Source organism: Ambystoma mexicanum, chromosome 1p (genome assembly GCF_040938575.1).
Source record: "Ambystoma mexicanum isolate Mex_15411 chromosome 1p, UKY_AmexF1_1, whole genome shotgun sequence".
NCBI classification, from domain to species: Eukaryota; Metazoa; Chordata; class Amphibia; order Caudata; family Ambystomatidae; genus Ambystoma; species Ambystoma mexicanum.
In genome coordinates this window covers 6,066,188-6,092,381 of record NC_090921.1, presented here as the reverse complement: position 1 = coordinate 6,092,381, position 26,194 = coordinate 6,066,188, and the positions used below count along the sequence as shown (strand labels likewise).

Genomic DNA, 26,194 nt, shown 5'->3' with positions numbered 1-26,194 from the left:
CCCCAGGGGCCCCTGTCCCATAAAGGCGCAACAGAAGGCAAATGTGTTATGTTGGTTGGCGGTATAGTGCCATTACCTCCACTTCCCGCTTCCTTGTCTCAGTACTTACCTTTGAGAGGATCTCCTTCTGCCCAGAGCCCTTTCTAAGCTCTTCTTTGTTGGCTCTGCCCCTTCTCTGGAGGTATAACCGGCCCTTATGCAGGAGGCCTCAGTTTTTCTTCGTACCACCTGGAACATGATGAGCTTCCTGGCCATGCACAGCACAAAGGGTTAAGGTTGGTAGCCCTTTGTTACAAAGTTGCCGGTCGTGCAGATATGAATACCTCCGCCCCCAAGTACCACACAGGCGATTATATGAACACTGCCTGTGCAATCCTTGAGGCCACAGGTGTGGTAGTTCGTCGAGTCTGGAGTCAGGAACTGCCGGAAGGACCCTTTGAGCGCTGTAAGGCAAGGAGGGATTAGTACAAGGCGAAATGCAATTTTACAGAGTATCTAGGAATAGAAACTAAACGTTCTTACCTATGTGTACTGTGTGTGTACTGTAGGACCACCCGGAAAGGAAGGAGAGTGATTGGACCTGAGCTCGGGTTCGGATAGGTTTCCACAACCTCTGGTATGATGATGGTAAGCACTGGAGTTTGAAGTGCTTGATCAGGCGAACGCCTAGTGAGAGGTCATAGGCCCAGGTTCCAAAAATCGTGGTTCGTGGAGAAAATCCGTTAATCAGGCCGTGGTCGAGTAAACCAAGAGTTCCAGAGCTAATCAAGGCAAGTTCAGGGTTCAGAGAAAGCAATCCTTTAGGCAGACCGCTGTCGAGTGACCAAAAGTTCCTGGTAAATTCGAAGCGTAGCAATGTCCAAGAGAAAGACCAGCTGTGAAGCAAGGTTTCGGTGTTTCTGAATGCATTTAAACCATTGGAGAAAATCACGTGATGCTCAACAAGGAAACGTTGAGGCGTGGGGGTCGTCACGTGATACCGATTGCGTTTGGTCTCCTCATGTGACGATCAGGTCCACACGAGCAACGGTGATTGCGGCCAAATGGGAACCTCCAATTACATTGCCAACGGAGAGAAGGGCGATAGACACCAAGCCTGCCATGGACCCCCCTGACATGACGAGTGCAATGGTGCCGCCTTGTCTGCGCACCCAGAGGTAAGCATCGGGGGCTACGTAATGTGGGTGTGTCGAAACGTGAGTCTGTGGGAAACATAGGAGTTCGTAAGGTAGAGGACGTGGAAGATGTAACAGAGTCCCCCCTCAAAGGCCCACGACCTTGTGGGCAGGAGGGATGGTCCTTATGGAAGCGCGCAACAAGAAACAAGAAGCGGGGCCTGGACGCCCCGAGATGGAACCCAAGAGCGCTCCTCCGGACCGTAGCCCAACCAGTCCACGAGGTATTGGAGCCGACCTCTGTGCAGACGGGAACCCAAAATGGCACTGACCTCAAAGACATCGGGTGTGGAGACTGAAACAGGAGCAGGTGGAGTATGGACCCGGGTAGGGGCAAGGTATGGTTTAAGGAGGGAAGTATGAAAAACCGGGTGTATACGCCAAGCAGATGGAATAGCAAGGCGCAAGGCTACAGGGTTCAGGACTTTAGCAATTCTGTAGGGGCCGACAAAGCGGGGCAGAAGTTTGCGACAGCCAGGGATGTGTACATGGCGAGTTGACAACCAAACACGGTCCCCTACATGATACACAGGTGCTACTGCTCGTTTCCTGTCTGCCTTCTTCTTCATAGCTGTCTGTGCCTCACAGAGATGGATCATGGTTTGGGCATGAACCTCAGTTAGATCGCGGGCACAAGCAGTAGCAGCAGGGGTGGCAGAAGGAAAGTCCGGAAGTAGAAGGGTGCGTGGGTGTTGGCCATACATGGAATAGAAAGGAGAAAAGCCGGTGGCCGAGTGCCATGCATTATTGTAGGCAAATTCAGCGAGATGGAGCAGATCGAACCAGGAGTCTTGATACTGAAGGGTCAGGCAGCGCAAAAACTGTTCTAGAGCCTGATTCACCCTTTCCGTCTGTCCATTACTTTCCGGGTGATAGGCCGAGGAGAAGCGGGCATCAATAACCAGGAGCTTGGTCAGAGAACGCCAAAAACAGGACGTGAATTGTGCTCCACGGTCTGATATGATGACTTGTGGGAGGCCGAAAAGACAAAAGACAGACCTAAAAAACAAACGGGCCAAGGTCGGGGCTGATGGCACGCCAGTGCAGGGAATGAAACGGGCCATTTTAGTATAAGAATCAACGATGACCCAGATGGTATCATACCCCTGTCTGCGGGGTAAGTCTGTGATAAGGTCCATAGAGACCGTGTGCCATGGTTTGGGGGGAATGGGTAGAGGTTGGAGCAAACCCAAAGGACGTCCCCTGCGTGATTTACATTGGGCACAGATCGCACAGGTGTTTACATAGTTCGCTACATCCCTTCCCATTGACGGCCACCAACACCAACGTCGTAATAACTCCAAGGTACGTTGTTGCCCTGGATGTCCGTTGATGGCAGCATCATGAGACCAGGCAAGTGCCTGATTGCATACATCGCTAGTGGGGAGGAATAATTTCCCTTGAATGAATGGCAGTCCCTCCTGAAGTGTAATGTCCCATTCAGTGAGTATGTGCCGGTGTTGGCAGGTCCAATCTTTAATCGTGGTAAGCATGGTTGGGGTCGGTGTACATAGGCAGATGACATGGCCCTTTCCCAATAATGTGTCCGGAAATGTGGAAAGCAATACTCCCCCAGGAGAACGTGAAAGTGCATCCGCTTTACCATGAGCGAATGCTGGCCTATGCTTTACCACAAAATCGAATGCGGCCAAGAATAAATGCCAACGCACCTGCCTACTGTTCACACATTTCAGAGAGGCAAGATCCTGCAGGTTTTTATGATCTGTGTACACCACCGTTTGATGCTTTGCCCCCATTAGATGGTGACGCCAGGTTTGAAGTGCATCCTTAATGGCTAACAGTTCCTTTTCTGTTACGGTATAATGGGACTCGGCTGTCGAGAATTTCCGTGAATGATAAGCTATAGGATGCAAAAGCCCAGTAGCAGAACAAGGTTGAGAAAGTATGGCACCTAACGCGAAAGAGGAGGCATCCGCCTCTACAACAAACGGAATCTCCGGGTAAGGGTGTTGTAGCACAGGGGCAGAAACAAACCTGGACTTGAGTGCCTCTAAGGCCCCTTGGTGGTCAGGTGTCCAGATGAAGGGGACATGAGGGCTGGTGAGGGCGGTCAGGGGAGAAACGATGGCAGAAAAGCCGGCGATGAATCGCCTGTAAAAGTTGGCAAAGCCGAGAAACGATTGGAGTTGTTTGAGTTTGACGGGGGTAGGCCACTCCGTGATTGCACGCACTTTTGTCTGATTCATAGTCAACCCACCGGGTGTAATGTGAAAACCCAGGAACTCTACTTCTTGAGAATGAAACAAACACTTTTCGGGTTTGGCGAACAAGGCGTTTCTTTTGAGGCGAGAGAGGACTTCTCTTACATGCCCGATATGGTCATCCAGAGAGGATGAGAAGATCAAGATATCATCTAAATAGACCACCACGAATACATCAAGAATGTCAGATAATACATCATTGATGAAGCGTTGGAATGTGGCAGGAGCGTTACAGAGCCCAAAGGGCATCACGGTGTACTCAAACAACCCCTGTCGAGAACAAAAGGCCGTTTTCCACTCGTCCCCACGCCGCATGCGGATCAGATTGTACGCCCCTCTCAAGTCCAAACTTGGTAAAGATAGAGGCGGCCGTTAACTTATCTAACAGCGTAGAAATGAGTGGAATAGGATACCTGTTTTTGATGGTGATGGCATTCAACCGTCTATAGTCCACGCACGGGCGTAGATCACCTTCCTTCTTTGGCACAAAGAAAATGGGGCTAGCAGCTGGGGAACAGGAGGGACAGATATGACCTAGACGCAGAGCCTGCTGTATGTAATCCTTCAGGGCTTGTTCCTCGGAAGGTGACAACGAGTAGATCCTCCCCTTTGGTATGGGGGCATCTGGAATGAGATCAATAGGACAATTGTAGGCCCTATGCGGGGGCAAACCCTCCGTGGATGCCTTATCGAAAACCATGTGGAAATCTTGGTATTCAACAGGGATGCTAACCGAGATGGCCCCTACGGTATGTAATGTGGTAGCCTCTGCTGTGTCATCAGTGAGTCGGGAGGAGGCCATGGCGCCAAGAATTGTGGCAGGAGAAACAAGGGAGTCTGGTTCTATCAGGCAAAAATGTTGACATAACTCTGACTCAAACGATACATGTCCTGTTCCCCAATTGATCAAAGGGTTATGTTGCCTCAACCAGGGGATACCTACAATGATACCGAACTGCGGTGTAGTGATGAGATCGAATGACAGGGTCTCTTTATGTGTGCCTTGTATTACCACCTCAAGAGGGGCCGTTTGATGTCTGATCGGGCCAGAAGTCAGGGACGTGCCATTGACTGCTTGTACGGGCTCAGGATGCTCCTTTTTGATTAAGTTAAGACTATGGGCTAAAGCGATGTCCATGAAGCAGCCAGTGGCCCCTGAATCGATCACAGGATAGACAGTGTGTGTGATCTCCCTGGTTGGTTTTAATAAGGCCTGCACTACTATGGGTCTGATTGGACCAAAGGCGGGTTCAGTGGGGGTCAATGAAGGGCTCGCTGGTGCCCCCTCTCTCATGGGCGAGCCTTCTGAAAAAACGGAGTCTTGTTTCTGGGACGTCGAGGGCATTCTTTCACATAGTGCCCGTTGAGTCCGCAATAAAAGCAGGTGTTATCTGTCCTCCGACGTTCCCTTTCAGTCGGTGTTATTGGACTGCGGATCCCGCCTATTTGCATTGGTTCGGGACTGGTAGATGGAGGTGCCGGGGAAGAGTGACTAGCAAATGTCGCTTCTGCCTTCTGCTCGGATCTGCGGGCGTCTAACTGCAGTGTGAGATCAACTAGATCCGAAAAAACACAAGTCAGAGCAGGAACCACCGACAGAGCATCTTTCATGGCATTGGACAAGCCCCGGTAGAAAACGATCGCCTTTTTTTCCTCTGGCCAGGAAGTTTCTGCGGCCAATTGGTTAAAACGGGTGATATATTCTATCAATGTTTGCCTACCCTGTGTGAGATCAAGTAATTCCAGGTCCCGTGCCTGGGCCTTGTAACGGGTATTGAATACCTTTGCCATTTCTGCGACCAGCAGATCGAAATCGTATAAGGCAGGGTGATCGTTTTCCAACAATGGATTTGCCCAAGTGGCAGCTACCCCGGACAAATGAGACAGAAGGAAAGCGGCCTTAGTGACAGAGTCGGGAAAAGCCTGAGGTTTGCATAAGAAATGTAATTTACACTGATTTATGAAGGTGCGATATTTCCGGGGTTCACCCTGGAAGCGTTCTGGAGCAGCAAGAGGGGGAGTCAACGGGAGCAACACTGGAGTGGGAACGGGGGCTGAAGTCGGGGCAGGCTGGGCTGGAGAGGCAGGACCGGGTTCGTCATCATCACCGGGCAAGGGAAAACGTGTACTCTGGAGGGCATCAAGGCGGTGGTGAATGGCAGTCGTGGCAGTGGCCATGTCGGTCCTAAGGGCCTCTAGGGCCTGCATTAACGCGGTCACAGGGTCCCCGGCGGAGGGATTCATAGTCTGAACGAACCGGGAAGGCTTCACAGTCTGTCACAAAGTTGCCGGTCGTGCAGATATGAATATCTCCGTCCCCTAGTACCACACAGGCGATTATATGTGCTACAAGTGTCGCCTCCCCCCTACCGCCGCGTCCTACCAGTGAGTTGGGAAAGTAGGAACACCTGTGCTTTCAGTTTCCAAATGTATAGCTTAAACGAGACTGTGGGCACTGACGCTACTCTTTTAAGGCATGCATATGAATGGCACTGCTGGTAGTGCAGTGCTCACGATCAGAGAACCACATCTGAGACTGGATTCTTTGTAATTTGAGTGATGAGTCCTAAAGAAGAAATCTGCATAGGTAGCACAGCAGGTTAAGTGACCTTTGCAGCGATGTTATGTGTTAAGAGCTCGGTGTAAATACTGACTTCAGAGCTAAAAACAAAAACATGGATGTGATGTGTTCTTCTTTCGAGTTTTCAACCGTAGAGATATTTCAATTTAGAAAATTTAAGAAAGTATTTTAAAGTTCCACATTTCAGAGCAGCGACTGTTCACGGATGTCAGCTTTGCACAGAAAAGAAAGGCAATTCTTAATGAACTGAGAAAGTAAGTTTTAGAATAATAAATGATAAAAAGAAGGGGACACCCGGATTTGAACCGGGGACCTCTTGATCTGCAGTCAAATGCTCTACCACCGAGCTATATCCCCAGATGACAGAGATACGCCTCTGCTTCTTCTTAACCATTGTTTGTGCATGAAGTCAGCACAGGAGATTGTGCAAGAAAGGGCAGCAGCACGAGTATGAGAGTGACCAGAGAGATGCTTTCCCTCCTGATGGTTTTGCACTCTACTGACCAGGGAGAGGGGGCTTTGTTTGTTTGTTTATTCAATTTGTAGAGCACACCTGACTGCAAAGCTTACAAAGTTACAGAATGGTAAACAGTATACATTGACAAATGAGATACACAAAGTTAGAGCTCAGAATGTGTCGTTACAACATTTTAGCCAAATTATTTACATTGGGTTGTCGATAGTAAAGGGTAGAGAAGGGGAAAGTGGCAAGAGGTGCTATATAGGTCTATTAGGAAATGTGAGCGTAAGGAGACACGCGCTATGGGGCACTCAATATAAGGTGGGGAACAGCAGCTGTATTACTTTCTTTTCCTTCCACCATGTCCCGCTTCCTTTCCCAGTCCCTTCTCTCCCTACCCACTGGTTTGGTTTGTCCCTCTGTGATGTCACTTCCCCCCAGGGGCCCCTGTCCCATAAAGGTGCAACAGAAGGCAAATGTGTTATGTTGGTTGGCGGTATAGTGCCATTACCTCCACGTCCCGCTTCCTTGTCTCAGTACTTACCTTTGAGAGGATCTCCCTCTGCCCAGAGCCCTTTCTAAGCTCTTCTTTGTTGGCTCTGCCCCTTCTCTGGAGGTATAACCGGCCCTTATGCAGGAGGCCTCAGTTTTTCTTCGTACCACCTGGAACATGATGAGCTTCCTGGCCATGCACAGCACAAAGGGTTAAGGTTGGTAGCCCTTTGTTACAAAGTTGCCGGTCGTGCAGATATGAATACCTCCGCCCCCAAGTACCACACAGGCGATTATATGAACACTACCTGTGCAATCCTTGAGGCCACAGGTGTGGTAGTTCGTCGAGTCTGGAGTCAGGAACTGCCGGAAGGACCCTTTGAGCGCTGTAAGGCAAGGAGGGATTAGTACAAGGCGAAATGCAATTTTACAGAGTATCTAGGAATAGAAACTAAACGTTCTTACCTATGTGTACTGTATGTGTACTGTAGGACCACCCGGAAAGGAAGGAGAGTGATTGGACCTGAGCTCGGGTTCGGATAGGTTTCCACAACCTCTGGTATGATGATAGTAAGCACTGGAGTTTGAAGTGCTTGATCAGGCGAACGCCTAGTGAGAGGTCATAGGCCCAGGTTCCAAAAATCGTGGTTCGTGGAGAAAATCCGTTAATCAGGCCGTGGTCGAGTAAACCAAGAGTTCCAGAGCTAATCAAGGCAAGTTCAGGGTTCAGAGAAAGCAATCCTTTAGGCAGACCGCTGTCGAGTGACCAAAAGTTCCTGGTAAATTCGAAGCGTAGCAATGTCCAAGAGAAAGACCAGCTGTGAAGCAAGGTTTCGGTGTTTCTGAATGCATTTAAACCATTGGAGAAAATCACGTGATGCTCAACAAGGAAACGTTGAGGCGTGGGGGTCGTCACGTGATACCGATTGCGTTTGGTCTCCTCACGTGACGATCAGGTCCACACGAGCAACGGTGATTGCGGCCAAATGGGAACCTCCAATTACATTGCCAACGGAGAGAAGGGCGATAGACACCAAGCCTGCCATGGACCCCCCTGACATGACGAGTGCAATGGTGCCGCCTTGTCTGCGCACCCAGAGGTAAGCATCGGGGGCTACGTAATGTGGGTGTGTCGAAACGTGAGTCTGTGGGAAACATAGGAGTTCGTAAGGTAGAGGACGTGGAAGATGTAACAGAGTCCCCCCTCAAAGGCCCACGACCTTGTGGGCAGGAGGGATGGTCCTTATGGAAGCGCGCAACAAGAAGCGGGGCCTGGACGCCCCGAGATGGAACCCAAGAGCGCTCCTCCGGACCGTAGCCCAACCAGTCCACGAGGTATTGGAGCCGACCTCTGTGCAGACGGGAACCCAAAATGGCACTGACCTCAAAGACATCGGGTGTGGAGACTGAAACAGGAGCAGGTGGAGTATGGACCCGGGTAGGGGCAAGGTATGGTTTAAGGAGGAAAGTATGAAAAACCGGGTGTATACGCCAAGCAGATGGAATAGCAAGGCGCAAGGCTACAGGGTTCAGGACTTTAGCAATTCTGTAGGGGCCGACAAAGCGGGGCAGAAGTTTGCGACAGCCAGGGATGTGTACATGGCGAGTTGACAACCAAACACGGTCCCCTACATGATACACAGGTGCTACTGCTCGTTTCCTGTCTGCCTTCTTCTTCATAGCTGTCTGTGCCTCACGGAGATGGATCATGGTTTGGGCATGAACCTCAGTTAGATCGCGGGCACAAGCAGTAGCAGCAGGGGTGGCAGAAGGAAAGTCCAGAAGTAGAAGGGTGCGTGGGTGTTGGCCATACATGGAATAGAAAGGAGAAAAGCCGGTGGCCGAGTGCCATGCATTATTGTAGGCAAATTCAGCGAGATGGAGCAGATCGAACCAGGAGTCTTGATACTGAAGGGTCAGGCAGCGCAAAAACTGTTCTAGAGCCTGATTCACCCTTTCCGTCTGTCCATTACTTTCCGGGTGATAGGCCGAGGAGAAGCGGGCATCAATACCCAGGAGCTTGGTCAGAGAACGCCAAAAACAGGACGTGAATTGTGCTCCACGGTCTGATATGATGACTTGTGGGAGGCCGAAAAGACAAAAGACAGACCTAAAAAACAAACGGGCCAAGGTCGGGGCTGATGGCACGCCAGTGCAGGGAATGAAACGGGCCATTTTAGTATAAGAATCAACGATGACCCAGATGGTATCATACCCCTGTCTGCGGGGTAAGTCTGTGATAAGGTCCATAGAGACCGTGTGCCATGGTTTGGGGGGAATGGGTAGAGGTTGGAGCAAACCCAAAGGACGTCCCCTGCGTGATTTACATTGGGCACAGATCGCACAGGTGTTTATATAGTTCGCTACATCCCTTCCCATTGACGGCCACCAACACCAACGTCGTAATAACTCCAAGGTACGTTGTTGCCCTGGATGTCCGTTGATGGCAGCATCATGAGACCAGGCAAGTGCCTGATTGCATACATCGCTAGTGGGGAGGAATAATTTCCCTTGAATGAATGGCAGTCCCTCCTGAAGTGTAATGTCCCATTCAGTGAGTATGTGCCGGTGTTGGCAGGTCCAATCTTTAATCGTGGTAAGCATGGTTGGGGTCGTGTACATAGGCAGATGACATGGCCCTTTCCCAATAATGTGTCCGGAAATGTGGAAAGCAATACTCCCCCAGGAGAACGTGAAAGTGCATCCGCTTTACCATGAGCGAATGCTGGCCTATGCTTTACCACAAAATCGAATGCGGCGAAGAATAAATGCCAACGCACCTGCCTACTGTTCACACATTTCAGAGAGGCAAGATCCTGCAGGTTTTTATGATCTGTGTACACCACCGTTTGATGCTTTGCCCCCATTAGATGGTGACGCCAGGTTTGAAGTGCATCCTTAATGGCTAACAGTTCCTTTTCTGTTACGGTATAATGGGACTCGGCTGTCGAGAATTTCCGTGAATGATAAGCTATAGGATGCAAAAGCCCAGTAGCAGAACAAGGTTGAGAAAGTATGGCACCTAACGCGAAAGAGGAGGCATCCGCCTCTACAACAAACGGAATCTCCGGGTAAGGGTGTTGTAGCACAGGGGCAGAAACAAACCTGGACTTGAGTGCCTCTAAGGCCCCTTGGTGGTCAGGTGTCCAGATGAAGGGGACATGAGGGCTGGTGAGGGCGGTCAGGGGAGAAACGATGGCAGAAAAGCCGGCGATGAATCGCCTGTAAAAGTTGGCAAAGCCGAGAAACGATTGGAGTTGTTTGAGTTTGACGGGGGTAGGCCACTCCGTGATTGCACGCACTTTTGTCTGATTCATGGTCAACCCACCGGGTGTAATGTGAAAACCCAGGAACTCTACTTCTTGAGAATGAAACAAACACTTTTCGGGTTTGGCGAACAAGGCGTTTCTTTTGAGGCGAGAGAGGACTTCTCTTACATGCCCGATATGGTCATCCAGAGAGGATGAGAAGATCAAGATATCATCTAAATAGACCACCACGAATACATCAAGAATGTCAGATAATACATCATTGATGAAGCGTTGGAATGTGGCAGGAGCGTTACAGAGCCCAAAGGGCATCACGGTGTACTCAAACAACCCCTGTCGAGAACAAAAGGCTGTTTTCCACTCGTCCCCACGCCGCATGCGGATCAGATTGTACGCCCCTCTCAAGTCCAAACTTGGTAAAGATAAAGGCGGCCGTTAACTTATCTAACAGCGTAGAAATGAGTGGAATAGGATACCTGTTTTTGATGGTGATGGCATTCAACCGTCTATAGACCACGCACGGGCGTAGATCACCTTCCTTCTTTGGCACAAAGAAAATGGGGCTAGCAGCTGGGGAACAGGAGGGACAGATATGACCTAGACGCAGAGCCTGCTGTATGTAATCCTTCAGGGCTTGTTCCTCGGAAGGTGACAACGAGTAGATCCTCCCCTTTGGTATGGGGGCATCTGGAATGAGATCAATAGGACAATTGTAGGCCCTATGCGGGGGCAAACCCTCCGTGGATGCCTTATCGAAAACCATGTGGAAATCTTGGGATTCAACAGGGATGCTAACCGAGATGGCCCCTACGGTATGTAATGTGGTAGCCTCTGCTGTGTCATCAGTGAGTCGGGAGGAGGCCATGGCGCCAAGAATTGTGGCAGGAGAAACAAGGGAGTCTGGTTCTATCCGGCAAAAATGTTGACATAACTCTGACTCAAACGATACGTGTCCTGTTCCCCAATTGATCAAAGGGTTATGTTGCCTCAACCAGGGGATACCTACAACGATACCGAACTGCGGTGTAGTGATGAGATCGAATGACAGGGTCTCTTTATGTGTGCCTTGTATTACCACCTCAAGAGGGGCCGTTTGATGTCTGATCGGGCCAGAAGTCAGGGACGTGCCATTGACTGCTTGTACGGGCTCAGGATGCTCCTTTTTGATTAAGTTAAGACTATGGGCTAAAGCGATGTCCATGAAGCAGCCAGTGGCCCCTGAATCGATCACAGGATAGACAGTGTGTGTGATCTCCCTGGTTGGTTTTAATAAGGCCTGCACTACTATGGGTCTGATTGGACCAAAGGCGGGTTCAGTGGGGGTCAATGAAGGGCTCGCTGGTGCCCCCTCTCTCATGGGCAAGCCTTCTGAAAAAACGGAGTCTTGTTTCTGGGACGTCGAGGGCATTCTTTCACATAGTGCCCGTTGAGTCCGCAATAAAAGCAGGTGTTATCTGTCCTCCGACGTTCCCTTTCAGTCGGTGTTATTGGACTGCGGATCCCGCCTATTTGCATGGGTTCGGGACTGGTAGATGGAGGTGCCGGGGAAGAGTGAATAGCAAATGTCGCTTCTAGCTTCTGCTCGGATCTGCGGGCGTCTAACTGCAGTGTGAGATCAACTAGATCCGAAAAAACAGAAGTCAGAGCAGGAACCACCGACAGAGCATCTTTCATGGCATTGGACAAGCCCCGGTAGAAAACGATCGCCTTTTTTTCCTCTGGCCAGGAAGTTTCTGCGGCCAATTGGTTAAAACGGGTGATATATTCTATCAATGTTTGCCTACCCTGTGTGAGATCAAGTAATTCCAGGTCCCGTGCCTGGGCCTTGTAACGGGTATTGAATACCTTTGCCATTTCTGCGACCAGCAGATCGAAATCGTATAAGGCAGGGTGATCGTTTTCCAACAATGGATTTGCCCAAGTGGCAGCTACCCCGGACAAATGAGACAGAAGGAAAGTGGCCTTAGTGACAGAGTCGGGAAAAGCTTGAGGTTTGCATAAGAAATGTAATTTACACTGATTTATGAAGGTGCGATATTTCCGGGGTTCACCCTGGAAGCGTTCTGGAGCAGCAAGAGGGGGAGTCAACGGGAGCAACATTGGAGTGGGAACGGGGGCTGAAGTCGGGGCAGGCTGGGCTGGAGAGGCAGGACCGGGTTCGTCATCATCACCGGGCAAGGGAAAACGTGTACTCTGGAGGGCATCAAGGCGGTGGTGAATGGCAGTCGTGGCAGTGGCCATGTCGGTCCTAAGGGCCTCTAGGGCCTGCATTAACGCGGTCACAGGGTCCCCGGCGGAGGGATTCATAGTCTGAACGAACCGGGAAGGCTTCACAGTCTGTTACAAAGTTGCCGGTCGTGCAGATATGAATATCTCCGTCCCCTAGTACCACACAGGCGATTATATGTGCTACAAGTGTCGCCTCCCCCCTACCGCCGCGTCCTACCAGTGAGTTGGGAAAGTAGGAACACCTGTGCTTTCAGTTTCCAAATGTATAGCTTAAACGAGACTGTGGGCACTGACGCTACTCTTTTAAGGCATGCATATGAATGGCACTGCTGGTAGTGCAGTGCTCACGATCAGAGAACCACATCTGAGACTGGATTCTTTATAATTTGAGTGATGAGTCCTAAAGAAGAAATCTGCATAGGTAGCACAGCAGGTTAAGTGACCTTTGCAGCGATGTTATGTGTTAAGAGCTCCGTGTAAATACTGACTTCAGAGCTAAAAACAAAAACATGGATGTGATGTGTTCTTCTTTCGAGTTTTCAACCGTAGAGATATTTCAATTTAGAAAATTTAAGAAAGTATTTTAAAGTTCCACATTTCAGAGCAGCGACTGTTCACGGATGTCAGCTTTGCACAGAAAAGAAAGGCAATTCTTAATGAACTGAGAAAGTAAGTTTTAGAATAATAAATGATAAAAAGAAGGGGACACCCGGATTTGAACCGGGGACCTCTTGATCTGCAGTCAAATGCTCTACCACTGAGCTATATCCCCAGATGACAAAGATGCGCCTCTGCTTCTTCTTTACCATTGTTTGTGCATGAAGTCAGCACAGGAGATTGTGCAAGAAAGGGCAGTAGCACGAGTATGAGAGTGACCAGAGAGATGCTTTCCCTCCTGATGGTTTTGCACTCTACTGACCAGGGAGAGGGGGCTTTGTTTGTTTGTTTATTCAATTTGTAGAGCGCACCTGACCCGAAGGTAGCAGGGCGCAGCAAGGAAATGCAAAGCTTACAAAGTTACAGAATGGTAAACAGTATACATTGACAAATGAGATAAACAAAGTTAGAGCTCAGAATGTGTCGTTACAACATTTTAGCCAAATTATTTACATTGGGTTGTCGATAGTAAAGGGTAGAGAAGGGGAAAGAGGCAAGAGGTGCTATATAGGTCTATTAGGAAATGTGAGCGTAAGGAGACACGCGCTATGGGGCACTCAATATAAGGTGGGGAACAGCAGCTGTATTACTTTCTTTTCCTTCCACCATGTCCCGCTTCCTTTCCCAGTCCCATCTCTCCCTACCCACTGGTTTGGTTTGTCCCTCTGTGATGTCACTTCCCCCCAGGGGCCCCTGTCCCATAAAGGTGCAACAGAAGGCAAATGTGTTATGTTGGTTGGCGGTATAGTGCCATTACCTCCACGTCCCGCTTCCTTGTCTCAGTACTTACCTTTGAGAGGATCTCCCTCTGCCCAGAGCCCTTTCTAAGCTCTTCTTTGTTGGCTCTGCCCCTTCTCTGGAGGTATAACCGGCCCTTATGCAGGAGGCCTCAGTTTTTCTTCGTACCACCTGGAACATGATGAGCTTCCTGGCCATGCACAGCACAAAGGGTTAAGGTTGGTAGCCCTTTGTTACAAAGTTGCCGGTCGTGCAGATATGAATACCTCCGCCCCCAAGTACCACACAGGCGATTATATGAACACTACCTGTGCAATCCTTGAGGCCACAGGTGTGGTAGTTCGTCGAGTCTGGAGTCAGGAACTGCCGGAAGGACCCTTTGAGCGCTGTAAGGCAAGGAGGGATTAGTACAAGGCGAAATGCAATTTTACAGAGTATCTAGGAATAGAAACTAAACGTTCTTACCTATGTGTACTGTATGTGTACTGTAGGACCACCCGGAAAGGAAGGAGAGTGATTGGACCTGAGCTCGGGTTCGGATAGGTTTCCACAACCTCTGGTATGATGATAGTAAGCACTGGAGTTTGAAGTGCTTGATCAGGCGAACGCCTAGTGAGAGGTCATAGGCCCAGGTTCCAAAAATCGTGGTTCGTGGAGAAAATCCGTTAATCAGGCCGTGGTCGAGTAAACCAAGAGTTCCAGAGCTAATCAAGGCAAGTTCAGGGTTCAGAGAAAGCAATCCTTTAGGCAGACCGCTGTCGAGTGACCAAAAGTTCCTGGTAAATTCGAAGCGTAGCAATGTCCAAGAGAAAGACCAGCTGTGAAGCAAGGTTTCGGTGTTTCTGAATGCATTTAAACCATTGGAGAAAATCACGTGATGCTCAACAAGGAAACGTTGAGGTGTGGGGGTCGTCACGTGATACCGATTGCGTTTGGTCTCCTCACGTGACGATCAGGTCCACACGAGCAACGGTGATTGCGGCCAAATGGGAACCTCCAATTACATTGCCAACGGAGAGAAGGGCGATAGACACCAAGCCTGCCATGGACCCCCCTGACATGACGAGTGCAATGGTGCCGCCTTGTCTGCGCACCCAGAGGTAAGCATCGGGAGCTACGTAATGTGGGTGTGTCGAAACGTGAGTCTGTGGGAAACATAGGAGTTCGTAAGGTAGAGGACGTGGAAGATGTAACAGAGTCCCCCCTCAAAGGCCCACGACCTTGTGGGCAGGAGGGATGGTCCTTATGGAAGCGCGCAACAAGAAGCGGGGCCTGGACGCCCCGAGATGGAACCCAAGAGCACTCCTCCGGACCGTAGCCCAACCAGTCCACGAGGTATTGGAGCCGACCTCTGTGCAGACGGGAACCCAAAATGGCACTGACCTCAAAGACATCGGGTGTGGAGACTGAAACAGGAGCAGGTGGAGTATGGACCCGGGTAGGGGCAAGGTATGGTTTAAGGAGGAAAGTATGAAAAACCGGGTGTATACGCCAAGCAGATGGAATAGCAAGGCGCAAGGCTACAGGGTTCAGGACTTTAGCAATTCTGTAGGGGCCGACAAAGCGGGGCAGAAGTTTGCGACAGCCAGGGATGTGTACATGGTGAGTTGACAACCAAACACGGTCCCCTACATGATACACAGGTGCTACTGCTCGTTTCCTGTCTGCCTTCTTCTTCATAGCTGTCTGTGCCTCACGGAGATGGATCATGGTTTGGGCATGAACCTCAGTTAGATCGCGGGCACAAGCAGTAGCAGCAGGGGTGGCAGAAGGAAAGTCCAGAAGTAGAAGGGTGCGTGGGTGTTGGCCATACATGGAATAGAAAGGAGAAAAGCCGGTGGCCGAGTGCCATGCATTATTGTAGGCAAATTCAGCGAGATGGAGCAGATCGAACCAGGAGTCTTGATACTGAAGGGTCAGGCAGCGCAAAAACTGTTCTAGAGCCTGATTCACCCTTTCCGTCTGTCCATTACTTTCCGGGTGATAGGCCGAGGAGAAGCGGGCATCAATACCCAGGAGCTTGGTCAGAGAACGCCAAAAACAGGACGTGAATTGTGCTCCACGGTCTGATATGATGACTTGTGGGAGGCCGAAAAGACAAAAGACAGACCTAAAAAACAAACGGGCCAAGGTCGGGGCTGATGGCACGCCAGTGCAGGGAATGAAACGGGCCATTTTAGTATAAGAATCAACGATGACCCAGATGGTATCATACCCCTGTCTGCGGGGTAAGTCTGTGATAAGGTCCATAGAGACCGTGTGCCATGGTTTGGGGGGAATGGGTAGAGGTTGGAGCAAACCCAAAGGACGTCCCCTGCGTGATTTACATTGGGCACAGATCGCACAGGTGTTTATATAGTTCGCTACATCCCTTCCCATTGACGGCCACCAACACCAACGTCGTAATAACTCCAAGGTACGTTGTTGCCCTGGATGTCCGTTGATGGCAGCATCATGAGACCAGGCAAGTGCCTGATTGCATACATCGCTAGTGGGGAGGAATAATTTCCCTTGAATGAATGGCAGTCCCTCCTGAAGTGTAATGTCCCATTCAGTGAGTATGTGCCGGTGTTGGCAGGTCCAATCTTTAATCGTGGTAAGCATGGTTGGGGTCGTGTACATAGGCAGATGACATGGCCCTTTCCCAATAATGTGTCCGGAAATGTGGAAAGCAATACTCCCCCAGGAGAACGTGAAAGTGCATCCGCTTTACCATGAGCGAATGCTGGCCTATGCTTTACCACAAAATCGAATGCGGCGAAGAATAAATGCCAACGCACCTGCCTACTGTTCACACATTTCAGAGAGGCAAGATCCTGCAGGTTTTTATGATCTGTGTACACCACCGTTTGATGCTTTGCCCCCATTAGATGGTGACGCCAGGTTTGAAGTGCATCCTTAATGGCTAACAGTTCCTTTTCTGTTACGGTATAATGGGACTCGGCTGTCGAGAATTTCCGTGAATGATAAGCTATAGGATGCAAAAGCCCAGTAGCAGAACAAGGTTGAGAAAGTATGGCACCTAACGCGAAAGAGGAGGCATCCGCCTCTACAACAAACGGAATCTCCGGGTAAGGGTGTTGTAGCACAGGGGCAGAAACAAACCTGGACTTGAGTGCCTCTAAGGCCCCTTGGTGGTCAGGTGTCCAGATGAAGGGGACATGAGGGCTGGTGAGGGCGGTCAGGGGAGAAACGATGGCAGAAAAGCCGGCGATGAATCGCCTGTAAAAGTTGGCAAAGCCGAGAAACGATTGGAGTTGTTTGAGTTTGACGGGGGTAGGCCACTCCGTGATTGCACGCACTTTTGTCTGATTCATGGTCAACCCACCGGGTGTAATGTGAAAACCCAGGAACTCTACTTCTTGAGAATGAAACAAACACTTTTCGGGTTTGGCGAACAAGGCGTTTCTTTTGAGGCGAGAGAGGACTTCTCTTACATGCCCGATATGGTCATCCAGAGAGGATGAGAAGATCAAGATATCATCTAAATAGACCACCACGAATACATCAAGAATGTCAGATAATACATCATTGATGAAGCGTTGGAATGTGGCAGGAGCGTTACAGAGCCCAAAGGGCATCACGGTGTACTCAAACAACCCCTGTCGAGAACAAAAGGCCGTTTTCCACTCGTCCCCACGCCGCATGCGGATCAGATTGTACGCCCCTCTCAAGTCCAAACTTGGTAAAGATAGAGGCGGCCGTTAACTTATCTAACAGCGTAGAAATGAGTGGAATAGGATACCTGTTTTTGATGGTGATGGCATTCAACCGTCTATAGTCCACGCACGGGCGTAGATCACCTTCCTTCTTTGGCACAAAGAAAATGGGGCTAGCAGCTGGGGAACAGGAGGGACAGATATGACCTAGACGCAGAGCCTGCTGTATGTAATCCTTCAGGGCTTGTTCCTCGGAAGGTGACAACGAGTAGATCCTCCCCTTTGGTATGGGGGCATCTGGAATGAGATCAATAGGACAATTGTAGGCCCTATGCGGGGGCAAACCTCCGTGGATGCCTTATCGAAAACCATGTGGAAATCTTGGTATTCAACAGGGATGCTAACCGAGATGGCCCCTACGGTATGTAATGTGGTAGCCTCTGCTGTGTCATCAGTGAGTCGGGAGGAGGCCATGGCGCCAAGAATTGTGGCAGGAGAAACAAGGGAGTCTGGTTCTATCAGGCAAAAATGTTGACATAACTCTGACTCAAACGATACATGTCCTGTTCCCCAATTGATCAAAGGGTTATGTTGCCTCAACCAGGGGATACCTAAAACGATACCGAACTGCGGTGTAGTGATGAGATCGAATGACAGGGTCTCTTTATGTGTGCCTTGTATTACCACCTCAAGAGGGGCCGTTTGATGTCTGATCGGGCCAGAAGTCAGGGACGTGCCATTGACTGCTTGTACGGGCTCAGGATGCTCCTTTTTGATTAAGTTAAGACTATGGGCTAAAGCGATGTCCATGAAGCAGCCAGTGGCCCCTGAATCGATCACAGGATAGACAGTGTGTGTGATCTCCCTGGTTGGTTTTAATAAGGCCTGCACTACTATGGGTCTGATTGGACCAAAGGCGGGTTCAGTGGGGGTCAATGAAGGGCTCGCTGGTGCCCCCTCTCTCATGGGCGAGCCTTCTGAAAAAACGGAGTCTTGTTTCTGGGACGTCGAGGGCATTCTTTCACATAGTGCCCGTTGAGTCCGCAATAAAAGCAGGTGTTATCTGTCCTCCGACGTTCCCTTTCAGTCGGTGTTATTGGACTGCGGATCCCGCCTATTTGCATGGGTTCGGGACTGGTAGATGGAGGTGCCGGGGAAGAGTGACTAGCAAATGTCGCTTCTGCCTTCTGCTCGGATCTGCGGGCGTCTAACTGCAGTGTGAGATCAACTAGATCCGAAAAAACAGAAGTCAGAGCAGGAACCACCGACAGAGCATCTTTCATGGCATTGGACAAGCCCCGGTAGAAAACGATCGCCTTTTTTTCCTCTGGCCAGGAAGTTTCTGCGGCCAATTGGTTAAAACGGGTGATATATTCTATCAATGTTTGCCTACCCTGTGTGAGATCAAGTAATTCCAGGTCCCGTGCCTGGGCCTTGTAACGGGTATTGAATACCTTTGCCATTTCTGCGACCAGCAGATCGAAATCGTATAAGGCAGGGTGATCGTTTTCCAACAATGGATTTGCCCAAGTGGCAGCTACCCCGGACAAATGAGACAGAAGGAAAGCGGCCTTAGTGACAGAGTCGGGAAAAGCTTGAGGTTTGCGTAAGAAATGTAATTTACACTGATTTATGAAGGTGCGATATTTCCGGGGTTCACCCTGGAAGCGTTCTGGAGCAGCAAGAGGGGGAGTCAACGGGAGCAACACTGGAGTGGGAATGGGGGCTGAAGTCGGGGCAGGCTGGGCTGGAGAGGCAGGACCGGGTTCGTCATCATCACTGGGCAAGGGAAAACGTGTACTCTGGAGGGCATCAAGGCGGTGGTGAATGGCAGTCGTGGCAGTGGCCATGTCGGTCCTAAAGGCCTCTAGGGCCTGCATTAACGCGGTCACAGGGTCCCCGGCGGAGGGATTCATAGTCTGAACGAACCGGGAAGGCTTCACAGTCTGTTACAAAGTTGCCGGTCGTGCAGATATGAATATCTCCGTCCCCTAGTACCACACAGGCGATTATATGTGCTACAAGTGTCGCCTCCCCCCTACCGCCGCGTCCTACCAGTGAGTTGGGAAAGTAGGAACACCTGTGCTTTCAGTTTCCAAATGTATAGCTTAAACGAGACTGTGGGCACTGACGCTACTCTTTTAAGGCATGCATATGAATGGCACTGCTGGTAGTGCAGTGCTCACGATCAGAGAACCACATCTGAGACTGGATTCTTTATAATTTGAGTGATGAGTCCTAAAGAAGAAATCTGCATAGGTAGCACAGCAGGTTAAGTGACCTTTGCAGCGATGTTATGTGTTAAGAGCTCCGTGTAAATACTGACTTCAGAGCTAAAAACAAAAACATGGATGTGATGTGTTCTTCTTTCGAGTTTTCAACCGTAGAGATATTTCAATTTAGAAAATTTAAGAAAGTATTTTAAAGTTCCACATTTCAGAGCAGCGACTGTTCACCGATGTCAGCTTTGCACAGAAAAGAAAGGCAATTCTTAATGAACTGAGAAAGTAAGTTTTAGAATAATAAATGATAAAAAGAAGGGGACACCCGGATTTGAACCGGGGACCTCTTGATCTGCAGTCAAATGCTCTACCACTGAGCTATATCCCCAGATGACAAAGGTGCGCCTCTGCTTCTTCTTTACCATTGTTTGTGCATGAAGTCAGCACAGGAGATTGTGCAAGAAAGGGCAGTAGGACGAGTATCAGAGTGACCAGAGAGATGCTTTCCCTCCTGATGGTTTTGCACTCTACTGACCAGGGAGAGGGGGCTTTGTTTGTTTGTTTATTCAATTTGTAGAGCGCACCTGACCCGAAGGTAGCAGGGCGCAGCAAGGAAATGCAAAGCTTACAAAGTTACAGAATGGTAAACAGTATACATTGACAAATGAGATAAACAAAGTTAGAGCTCAGAATGTGTCGTTACAACATTTTAGCCAAATTATTTACATTGGGTTGTCGATAGTAAAGGGTAGAGAAGGGGAAAGAGGCAAGAGGTGCTATATAGGTCTATTAGGAAATGTGAGCGTAAGGAGACACGCGCTATGGGGCACTCAATATAAGGTGGGGAACAGCAGCTGTATTACTTTCTTTTCCTTCCACCATGTCCCGCTTCCTTTCCCAGTCCCTTCTCTCCCTACCCACTGGTTTGGTTTGTCCCTCTGTGATGTCACTTCCCCCCAGGGGCCCCTGTCCCATAAAGGCGCAACAGAAGGCAAATGTGTTATGTTGGTTGGCGGTATAGTGCCATTACCTCCACGTCCCGCTTCCTTGTCTCAGTACTTACCTTTGAGAGGATCTCCCTCTGCCCAGAGCCCTTTCTAAGCTCTTCTTTGTTGGCTCTGCCCCTTCTCTGGAGGTATAACCGGCCCTTATGCAGGAGGCCTCAGTTTTTCTTCGTACCACCTGGAACATGATGAGCTTCCTGGCCATGCACAGCACAAAGGGTTAAGGTTGGTAGCCCTTTGTTACAAAGTTGCCGGTCGTGCAGATATGAATACCTCCGCCCCCAAGTACCACACAGGCGATTATATGAACACTACCTGTGCAATCCTTGAGGCCACAGGTGTGGTAGTTCGTCGAGTCTGGAGTCAGGAACTGCCGGAAGGACCCTTTGAGCGCTGTAAGGCAAGGAGGGATTAGTACAAGGCGAAATGCAATTTTACAGAGTATCTAGGAATAGAAACTAAACGTTCTTACCTATGTGTACTGTATGTGTACTGTAGGACCACCCGGAAAGGAAGGAGAGTGATTGGACCTGAGCTCGGGTTCGGATAGGTTTCCACAACCTCTGGTATGATGATAGTAAGCACTGGAGTTTGAAGTGCTTGATCAGGCGAACGCCTAGTGAGAGGTCATAGGCCCAGGTTCCAAAAATCGTGGTTCGTGGAGAAAATCCGTTAATCAGGCCGTGGTCGAGTAAACCAAGAGTTCCAGAGCTAATCAAGGCAAGTTCAGGGTTCAGAGAAAGCAATCCTTTAGGCAGACCGCTGTCGAGTGACCAAAAGTTCCTGGTAAATTCGAAGCGTAGCAATGTCCAAGAGAAAGACCAGCTGTGAAGCAAGGTTTCGGTGTTTCTGAATGCATTTAAACCATTGGAGAAAATCACGTGATGCTCAACAAGGAAACGTTGAGGCGTGGGGGTCGTCACGTGATACCGATTGCGTTTGGTCTCCTCACGTGACGATCAGGTCCACACGAGCAACGGTGATTGCGGCCAAATGGGAACCTCCAATTACATTGCCAACGGAGAGAAGGGCGATAGACACCAAGCCTGCCATGGACCCCCCTGACATGACGAGTGCAATGGTGCCGCCTTGTCTGCGCACCCAGAGGTAAGCATCGGGGGCTACGTAATGTGGGTGTGTCGAAACGTGAGTCTGTGGGAAACATAGGAGTTCGTAAGGTAGAGGACGTGGAAGATGTAACAGAGTCCCCCCTCAAAGGCCCACGACCTTGTGGGCAGGAGGGATGGTCCTTATGGAAGCGCGCAACAAGAAGCGGGGCCTGGACGCCCCGAGATGGAACCCAAGAGCGCTCCTCCGGACCGTAGCCCAACCAGTCCACGAGGTATTGGAGCCGACCTCTGTGCAGACGGGAACCCAAAATGGCACTGACCTCAAAGACATCGGGTGTGGAGACTGAAACAGGAGCAGGTGGAGTATGGACCCGGGTAGGGGCAAGGTATGGTTTAAGGAGGGAAGTATGAAAAACCGGGTGTATACGCCAAGCAGATGGAATAGCAAGGCGCAAGGCTACAGGGTTCAGGACTTTAGCAATTCTGTAGGGGCCGACAAAGCGGGGCAGAAGTTTGCGACAGCCAGGGATGTGTACATGGCGAGTTGACAACCAAACACGGTCCCCTACATGATACACAGGTGCTACTGCTCGTTTCCTGTCTGCCTTCTTCTTCATAGCTGTCTGTGCCTCACGGAGATGGATCATGGTTTGGGCATGAACCTCAGTTAGATCGCGGGCACAAGCAGTAGCAGCAGGGGTGGCAGAAGGAAAGTCCGGAAGTAGAAGGGTGCGTGGGTGTTGGCCATACATGGAATAGAAAGGAGAAAAGCCGGTGGCCGAGTGCCATGCATTATTGTAGGCAAATTCAGCGAGATGGAGCAGATCGAACCAGGAGTCTTAATACTGAAGGGTCAGGCAGCGCAAAAACTGTTCTAGAGCCTGATTCACCCTTTCCGTCTGTCCATTACTTTCCGGGTGATAGGCCGAGGAGAAGCGGGCATCAATACCCAGGAGCTTGGTCAGAGAACGCCAAAAACAAGACGTGAATTGTGCTCCACGGTCTGATATGATGACTTGTGGGAGGCCGAAAAGACAAAAGACAGACCTAAAAAACAAACGGGCCAAGGTCGGGGCTGATGGCACGCCAGTGCAGGGAATGAAACGGGCCATTTTAGTATAAGAATCAACGATGACCCAGATGGTATCATACCCCTGTCTGCGGGGTAAGTCTGTGATAAGGTCCATAGAGACCGTGTGCCATGGTTTGGGGGGAATGGGTAGAGGTTGGAGCAAACCCAAAGGACGTCCCCTGCGTGATTTACATTGGGCACAGATCGCACAGGTGTTTACATAGTTCGCTACATCCCTTCCCATTGACGGCCACCAACACCAACGTCGTAATAACTACAAGGTACGTTGTTGCCCTGGATGTCCGTTGATGGCAGCATCATGAGACCAGGCAAGTGCCTGATTGCATACATCGCTAGTGGGGAGGAATAATTTCCCTTGAATGAATGGCAGTCCCTCCTGAAGTGTAATGTCCCATTCAGTGAGTATGTGCCGGTGTTGGCAGGTCCAATCTTTAATCGTGGTAAGCATGGTTGGGGTCGGTGTACATAGGCAGATGACATGGCCCTTTCCCAATAATGTGTCCGGAAATGTGGAAAGCAATACTCCCCCAGGAGAACGTGAAAGTGCATCCGCTTTACCATGAGCGAATGCTGGCCTATGCTTTACCACAAAATCGAATGCGGCGAAGAATAAATGCCAACGCACCTGCCTACTGTTCACACATTTCAGAGAGGCAAGATCCTGCAGGTTTTTATGATCTGTGTACACCACCGTTTGATGCTTTGCCCCCATTAGATGGTGACGCCAGGTTTGAAGTGCATCCTTAATGGCTAACAGTTCCTTTTCTGTTACGGTATAATGGGACTCGGCTGTCGAGAATTTCCGTGAATGATAAGCTATAGGATGCAAAAGCCCAGTAGCAGAACAAGGTTGAGAAAGTATGGCACCTAACGCGAAAGAGGAGGCATCTGCCTCTACAACAAACGGAATCTCCGGGTAAGGGTGTTGTAGCACAGGGGCAGAAACAAACCTGGACTTGAGTGCCTCTAAGGCCCCTTGGTGGTCAGGTGTCCAGATGAAGGGGACATGAGGGCTGGTGAGGGCGGTCAGGGGAGAAACGATGGCAGAAAAGCCGGCGATGAATCGCCTGTAAAAGTTGGCAAAGCCGAGAAACGATTGGAGTTGTTTGAGTTTGACGGGGGTAGGCCACTCCGTGATTGCACGCACTTTTGTCTGATTCATGGTCAACCCACCGGGTGTAATGTGAAAACCCAGGAACTCTACTTCTTGAGAATGAAACAAACACTTTTCGGGTTTGGCGAACAAGGCGTTTCTTTTGAGGCGAGAGAGGACTTCTCTTACATGCCCGATATGGTCATCCAGAGAGGATGAGAAGATCAAGATATCATCTAAATAGACCACCACGAATACATCAAGAATGTCAGATAATACATCATTGATGAAGCGTTGGAATGTGGCAGGAGCGTTACAGAGCCCAAAGGGCATCACGGTGTACTCAAACAACCCCTGTCGAGAACAAAAGGCCGTTTTCCACTCGTCCCCACGCCGCATGCGGATCAGATTGTACGCCCCTCTCAAGTCCAAACTTGGTAAAGATAGAGGCGGCCGTTAACTTATCTAACAGCGTAGAAATGAGTGGAATAGGATACCTGTTTTTGATGGTGATGGCATTCAACCGTCTATAGTCCACGCACGGGCGTAGATCACCTTCCTTCTTTGGCACAAAGAAAATGGGGCTAGCAGCTGGGGAACAGGAGGGACAGATATGACCTAGACGCAGAGCCTGCTGTATGTAATCCTTCAGGGCTTGTTCCTCGGAAGGTGACAACGAGTAGATCCTCCCCTTTGGTATGGGGGCATCTGGAATGAGATCAATAGGACAATTGTAGGCCCTATGCGGGGGCAAACCTCCGTGGATGCCTTATCGAAAACCATGTGGAAATCTTGGTATTCAACAGGGATGCTAACCGAGATGGCCCCTACGGTATGTAATGTGGTAGCCTCTGCTGTGTCATCAGTGAGTCGGGAGGAGGCCATGGCGCCAAGAATTGTGGCAGGAGAAACAAGGGAGTCTGGTTCTATCAGGCAAAAATGTTGACATAACTCTGACTCAAACGATACATGTCCTGTTCCCCAATTGATCAAAGGGTTATGTTGCCTCAACCAGGGGATACCTACAACGATACCGAACTGCGGTGTAGTGATGAGATCGAATGACAGGGTCTCTTTATGTGTGCCTTGTATTACCACCTCAAGAGGGGCCGTTTGATGTCTGATCGGGCCAGAAGTCAGGGACGTGCCATTGACTGCTTGTACGGGCTCAGGATGCTCCTTTTTGATTAAGTTAAGACTATGGGCTAAAGCGATGTCCATGAAGCAGCCAGTGGCCCCTGAATCGATCACAGGATAGACAGTGTGTGTGATCTCCCTGGTTGGTTTTAATAAGGCCTGCACTACTATGGGTCTGATTGGACCAAAGGCGGGTTCAGTGGGGGTCAATGAAGGGCTCGCTGGTGCCCCCTCTCTCATGGGCGAGCCTTCTGAAAAAACGGAGTCTTGTTTCTGGGACGTCGAGGGCATTCTTTCACATAGTGCCCGTTGAGTCCGCAATAAAAGCAGGTGTTATCTGTCCTCCGACGTTCCCTTTCAGTCGGTGTTATTGGACTGCGGATCCCGCCTATTTGCATGGGTTCGGGACTGGTAGATGGAGGTGCCAGGGAAGAGTGACTAGCAAATGTCGCTTCTGCCTTCTGCTCGGATCTGCGGGCGTCTAACTGCAGTGTGAGATCAACTAGATCCGAAAAAACAGAAGTCAGAGCAGGAACCACCGACAGAGCATCTTTCATGGCATTGGACAAGCCCCGGTAGAAAACGATCGCCTTTTTTTCCTCTGGCCAGGAAGTTTCTGCGGCCAATTGGTTAAAACGGGTGATATATTCTATCAATGTTTGCCTACCCTGTGTGAGATCAAGTAATTCCAGGTCCCGTGCCTGGGCCTTGTAACGGGTATTGAATACCTTTGCCATTTCTGCGACCAGCAGATCGAAATCGTATAAGGCAGGGTGATCGTTTTCCAACAATGGATTTGCCCAAGTGGCAGCTACCCCGGACAAATGAGACAGAAGGAAAGCGGCCTTAGTGACAGAGTCGGGAAAAGCTTGAGGTTTGCATAAGAAATGTAATTTACACTGATTTATGAAGGTGCGATATTTCCGGGGTTCACCCTGGAAGCGTTCTGGAGCAGCAAGAGGGGGAGTCAACGGGAGCAACACTGGAGTGGGAATGGGGGCTGAAGTCGGGGCAGGCTGGGCTGGAGAGGCAGGACCGGGTTCGTCATCATCACCGGGCAAGGGAAAACGTGTACTCTGGAGGGCATCAAGGC

The 26,194-nt window shown here is 50.0% G+C and overlaps 3 non-coding genes across 3 annotated transcripts; all 3 read right to left on the bottom strand.

Moving 5' to 3' along the window:
* Positions 1 to 6,263: 6,263 nt before the first annotated feature.
* TRNAC-GCA (transfer RNA cysteine (anticodon GCA)) lies at positions 6,264 to 6,335 on the bottom strand. Its single transcript has one exon. It is a non-coding gene; the product is annotated as a tRNA-Cys (tRNA).
* Positions 6,336 to 13,128: 6,793 nt separating this feature from the next.
* TRNAC-GCA (transfer RNA cysteine (anticodon GCA)) lies at positions 13,129 to 13,200 on the bottom strand. Its single transcript has one exon. It is a non-coding gene; the product is annotated as a tRNA-Cys (tRNA).
* A 6,820-nt stretch (positions 13,201 to 20,020) lies between these two features.
* On the bottom strand, positions 20,021 to 20,092 carry TRNAC-GCA (transfer RNA cysteine (anticodon GCA)). The gene has a single exon. It is a non-coding gene; the product is annotated as a tRNA-Cys (tRNA).
* Between the last annotated feature and the right edge of the window lie 6,102 nt (positions 20,093 to 26,194).